Source organism: Leucoraja erinacea, chromosome 1 (genome assembly GCF_028641065.1).
Source record: "Leucoraja erinacea ecotype New England chromosome 1, Leri_hhj_1, whole genome shotgun sequence".
Lineage (NCBI taxonomy): Eukaryota > Metazoa > Chordata > Chondrichthyes > Rajiformes > Rajidae > Leucoraja > Leucoraja erinaceus.
In genome coordinates, this window is record NC_073377.1 from 132,054,998 (window position 1) to 132,061,283 (window position 6,286).

Here is a 6,286-nt window from a genome sequence, read left to right on the forward strand (position 1 = left end):
GCGTGCCATATTGCTTGATAACTTTTGCAAATTCTTTGAGGTTTAACATCCATTCGATGTTGTCATTAAATTTACATGACCTGGTGTCTGCCACTGTATTTAGCTTACATGGCAGGTAAGTTACTGATAGCCAAATATGTCTTTCAATCAATCAACCTTTATTGTCATCTTGCAAGCAACAAGTACAGTGCAAAATGAAAAGACGTTTCCCAGTGAATAGCGGAGCCTCGCACATGAAATTTAAAACACTTCTCACATAATAACACTAAAAAAAAAACAATCCAGTCCCTGATGGAACAGAATAAATAGTTAAAATCAGGTAAAAAAAAACACAATGTTAAAAACAGTAAACCAATCATAAAAAAATGTCCGGGGCCGCTGATTTGAGTGGCCAGTGCCAGTTATTAAAGTGTCCGTGCCAGCCGCAGAGTCAAGTCAAGTGACTGTGAGTGCAGAGTGACTGTTTAGCAGCCTCACAGCCTGTGGTAGGAAGCTGTTTAGCAGCCTCGTAGTCCGGGCTTTGATGCTTTGATATCTCTTGCCTGATGGCAAGAGATCCAGGTGTGTGTGGAGGGGGTGCAGTTTGTCCTTGGCAATTCTCTGTGCTTTCTTCAGACAGCGGCTCTGGAACAGTTCTTGTACCGAGGGTAGGGAGACGCCAATAATCCTCTCTGCTCCCCTCACTACCCTCTGCAGAGCCTTCCTGTCCGAGCAGTTGCAGGTGCAGTACCACGTATTGATGCAGTACGTGAGTACAGACTCCACCGTGCCCCTGTAGAAAGTCCTGAGGATGTTGGTGGGGAGTGAGGCCTGTTTTAGTTTCCTCAGGAAGTGCAGTCGCTGATGGGCCCCTTTGACGGTCCCAGTGGTGTTCCTGGACCAGGTGAGGTTGTCCGTTATCTGCACACCGAGGAACTTTATGCTCTCCACTCTCTCCACTGCAGTGCCACTAATGTTGAGCGGTGTATGCTCTGGCTGCGCCCTCCTGAAGTCGACAACCATCTCCTTAGTTTTTTCGACATTCAATTCCAGGTTATTTTTGCCGCACCAGTCCACCAGTTGTTCTGCTTCCTCTCTGTACCTTGTTTCGTCATCTCCACTGATGAGTCCCACCACTGTAGTGTCGTCCGCGAACTTTATGATTTTATTGTCCCTGAATCTGGCAGCACAGTCATGTGTGAGCAGTGTGAACAACAGCGGGCTGAGCACACAGCCTTGAGGGGAGCCGGTGCTCAGCGTGATCGAGCCCGAAGTGTTCTTGCCAACACGGACTGACTGCGGTCTCTCTGTGAGAAAGTCCAAGATCCAGTGACACAGGGTGGTGTTGAGGCCCAGCAGGGTTAGTTTCTCCACAAGTCTCTGTGGGATGATGGTATTAAACGCTGAGCTAAAGTCAATGTACAGGATTCTGGCGTATGTGTTCTTGTGTTCCAGATGCGCGATTACTGTGTGCAGCGTGGTGGAGATGGCATCCTCTGTAGAGCGGTTGGGGCGATAGGCAAACTGTAGGGGGTCTAACGATGAGGGGAGGCTGGCAGTAATGTGGGGTTTCACCAGGCGTTCAAAACACTTCATTATTATTGGGGTCAAGGCGACAGGGCGGTAGTCATTTAGGCAGGCAACCACTGGTTTCTTCGCTATGGGGATTATCGTGGAAGTTTTGAGGCATGTGGGGACAATGGCCTGACTAAGGGAGATGTTAAAGATGTCTGTTAGCACATCTGCTAACTCCTCAGCACATTCCTTTAGCACACGTCCTGGGATGTTGTCGGGTCCGACTGCTTTCCACGGGTTGACCTTAGACAGGATTCTCCGTGTGTCCATTTTGTCTATGGTCAGGACTGGCTGGTCGGTTTGTAGGCAGGGGCTGGCTCTCCTCTTGGGTGTGGTGTTTGCTGCATCAAAACGAGCAAAGAAGTTGTTTAATTTATCTGGGAGAGAAGTGTCCGTGTCGGTTACCTGCTGCCTTGCCTTGTACCCCGTCAATGTTTCGATTCCCTTCCACATCCTCCTGGTGTCTCCTGTGTCGCAGAGGTGTCCCTGGATTTTCCCCGCGAAGGCACGTTTCGCTGCCCTGATTCCTTTTCCCAGTGCAGTCCTGGTGGATCGGAGAGCGGCTGTGTTACCGGCTCTGTAGGCTGCATCACGAGCCCTCAGCAGCGAGCGCACCTCTGCTGTCATCCATGGCTTTTCGTTACCACGTGCAGTGAAAGTTTTCATGATGGTGACATCCTCAGTGCACTTGGCAATGTAGCTGGTTACAGTCTCTGCGTACTCCTCGATGTTGTGAGGTCATCATAGGATGCTGCTGTCCTGAACACATCCCAGTCAGTGTGCAGGAAGCAATCCTGCAGTGCCGAGGCTGCTCCCTCTGGCCAGACCCTGGTGTGTTTTCTCTCCGCTCTGACTTGTTTTTGCAGAGGTCTGTAGGCTGGTGTTAAAAACACTGAAATGTGGTCCGAGTGGCCCAGGTGAGGGCGTGGGGCTGCCTTGTAAGCCTTTGGGGTGTTGGTGTAAACCAAGTCCAAGATGTTCTCTCCCCTGGTCTCAAAATCCACATATTGCTTGAATTTTGGGAGCACAGTCTTAAGGCTGGTGTGATTAAAATCACCGGCCACCACAATGAAGCTATCAGGATGTTTGGTCTGGAACTCACTGACGGCGTCATGCAGGGCTCCCAGTGCTTCGTTGGCCTTGGAATTTACATTTGCACTTGGTGCAACATATACAGCCATTTCGACACACCATTGCCAAATTATGTTGACCATGATACCGATTTTATGCCGCCCATATGGTTAATGTAGGCCACCACCGTAGTATTATCTATTTGTAACCGTACATGCAAGTGATGCATATTTGTGCATATGCTTTTAAACCATAAAAGTCACCCAACATCTGTAGCTAATTAATGCCCAGTGTAAGTGGTAACGATGACTCTGGGTTAGTCCAACTACTACTTGTTAGTGATGATAATAGGTTGAAATTATGCCAAACGTTTTTTGCCCACCACTGTAGTTATGATATTGCTTCAATGGGTAACTTCATGACACGATCATAATGACCTGTATGTCGTTTTGGTGCCTGTACCTTTGCTCTTTGTAAGTTTTGACAGTGCAAAGGTCCGAATTGTGTAGCCGCAAATGCTGATACCATTTTCCCAATTACTCTGTTACTTGTCGAATAGTTGGGAGTACGTGGACCATTAAATTGTTGCATGATTGTGCCAATTCAACTGTTTTGTCTCTTGGCAATGTTACAGTCATGTAGACTGAATTCATTGTGAAGCCCAAGAAGTCCATGATTGTGGATGACTTCAACTTAGATTTATCTGGATGTAAGACAATCCCAGGGTTTTGAACAACTGTTTGGTAGCTGATACAGCTAACATAATCAATCCCATGGTCTTGCCTATTTTTTTTAAGATATCATCAAGATATGCCATGACAATATGTTTTTGTCTTGTGAATATTGCCAGAGCTGGTTTTAGTATCTTGGTGAATAATCTTGGGCTGATGTGACCCATTGGGTAACGCTTTAAATTGCCATTACTGCCCCATCCAGGTAAATTTCAGGTATCTGCAATGATCCTTGTGAATGGTACTAAATAGTAAACATCTTTAAGATCAATGCTTGCCATGAAGTATCCTTTGGAAATTAGTTGTTTGGCAGTAACAACCGTTTCCATTTTAAAATGTATATACTTAACAAACATATTTAGATAAGTTAAGTCAATGATGATGCGACATCCACCATCTTTTTGGGTTAAGTGGCGAATATTTGATACGAATTCCAAGGGTTCATGTTTCCCGTTATACCCTTTGTAATTAGTCTCACCAGTTCAGCTTGTTCCTCTCGTTTCTTTAACGGACAGGGAAAATACCCTCTGGGGTAAATGTTGAACTGGTGGCAATTTTTCTAGTATGAATTGTATTTTGTATCCACTAAAGCCATTGAGTATATACTGGACACTCGTGATAGACTCCCGTGCTTCTTAAAACAGGTGTAATCTCCCCCCTGTTAGTATTAAGCCCCTATTTTCTATACGTTGGTAGGAACCAGACCCACCTACCTCCATGGTTATGGGTATTCTTCTGTTTCATGCCGGTCCAACGAGCCTTGCACATTGTCTGACGTGGCGGTGATGTTGGGGGGTGGCACATTTTCCACGGGGCCTGCTCTGGGCCCTGGCCCGAAAGGCTTACGGGGTTGGCATGCAGGCCCCGAGCTTTCACCAGTACCATGAGGTAGACCCTCCTGGTGGACGCATTAGAGGTACTGCTGACTGGTTTACATGTGGTGCTCATTCCAACCCTGCCCTCTTGCGCCGATATTTTGGACACTTCGTCCAGTTTTTTCGGCTTGGTTTGGTAACTTAGCCAGACAGCAGGATCTGTGGTTGTGAGGTCGACGTTCTCACAGTCCTGTAAATTTTTTAAGTTGAGGGCAGGTTTTATAACTTCCTGAGAAGTTGCGGAGCACTGCGAACAGTAGGGTCAGGTGTTTTGCTATACTACCCTGACCCTCTGGAAAGAGCATGTGAAAATTATAACTGACGTCAGGGATATCAAATTCATTTTAAGATATTTGGGTTTTTAAAAGCGATGCTCAATGTACCCCCCAATAACGGTGGGCACTTTGAGTAAATGTAGTTTAGGGGAGGCGTGATGAAATCCAACACTTCATGACTACCTGTCTTGGAGAGGTTTTTTGAAAAGAACAGGTAGTAAGCTGGCCGTCAGTTGAGACTGAAAAGCCATCTTGCTAGTGGTGGAGCCACATAGCGGCCACACCCAGCAGCTCTTCCTGATCCTGTACCTCAAGCATACTCCCGATGATGTTCAGCCAGTGACCCCTCTTCTTGACCAGCCCAGCTCTGGTTCCCATGAATCCCTCTACAAGGGAGATAGCCAGTGCTGTTAGGCACTGGAGTGGGAGTGTTAGCTCCCTTGGCGGGCTTGCCCCTGCTCCTGAGGCAAGTCTCGCTGGAGTTTTTAGTTCCATGACCTTCCTCTGGCTTGGAGAAACAGACACTCTTGTTTCTTGTTTGAAGTGCTAATCCCATCTTCCGTGCCTGTCTCCAGCCTGAGGTTGGTCCTGACCTTGCTGTTAGAGGCTCTCTGCCATTTTCGGGCAGCATTTCAGCGGTTCACGGGGGCGAGTCTCCTTGTCGGGAGTCTGCAGGGGTGCCCGCCGGTTTTTAAATTTCCTTCCAGTCCTCTGCTGTTGGTCAGACAGCTGTTTAGCGGACTGGGCATCAGCGCAGCACCCGTGTCTGTGGACCGCAGCGTGTGCGGTCCCGTTGCTGCCTCTCCCCCCCTCCACTGTTGGCTTCTCCCTGGAGTCGAACGGGGGCCGCTTCCCTCTGCTGCTTTGCTCCCCCTGGAGCAAAAACAAACGCAAAGACCGACTTTACTCTGAAGGTAAGTACTTACCTAACGTTCCTTTCCTTCAGGCTCATAGCGGGAGCGCCTGACTCCCGCCTGCCGCTGTTGCACTGCTGGCGGTAATGCCGCGCATGCGTGCTGAGCGGGTTCTTCATGGAATCACCCACGTGACTCCGAAGTAAAATTTGTGTTTATTGTATGTTTTGTTTTTATTGGTTCTGTGTATGACTGCAGGCAACATAATTTTGTTCAGACCGAAAGGTCTGAATGACAATAAAGGAATCTAATCTAATCTAATTAGTCAGGAAATGGTGTTGGGTAGAGTGATGGGACTGAAGTCTGATAAATCCCCAGGGTACTGCATCCCAGGGTACTCAAGGAGGTGGCTCTAGAATTAGAAATAGAATTAGAATTACCTTTATTGTCATTCAGACCTTACGGTCTGAACAAAATTTCGTGCCTGCAGTCATACATACAATAATACAATAATAAACAACAATAAACACAAATTAACATCCACCACAATGAATCCTCCAAGCACCTCTTCGCTGTGGTGGAGGCAAAAATCTTAGGGCTGCCGTCTCTTCCCTCTTCTTCTGCCTCTGCGCTGAGGCGATACCCCACCGGGCGATGGTACAAAGAGCCCCGCGGCTCACCGAACCCCGCAAATGGGCCGGCTCAAACACCGCGGCCCAGGGAGGTCGAAGCTGCCGCCCTCCAGTCCAGCGGATGCAGCCGCTGGCCCATGGCTGAACCCCGGACTCAGGTCACCGCCACTAGAAGGCCGTCCCAGCCACCGGAGCACCGTTCCAGCCCGAGCCGGATCGCCCTCACGTGAGCGCCGTACCTCCCTTGAGCTGGGCCGCTCCAACTGGAGCGCCGTTCCACCCTCGGGCTGGGCC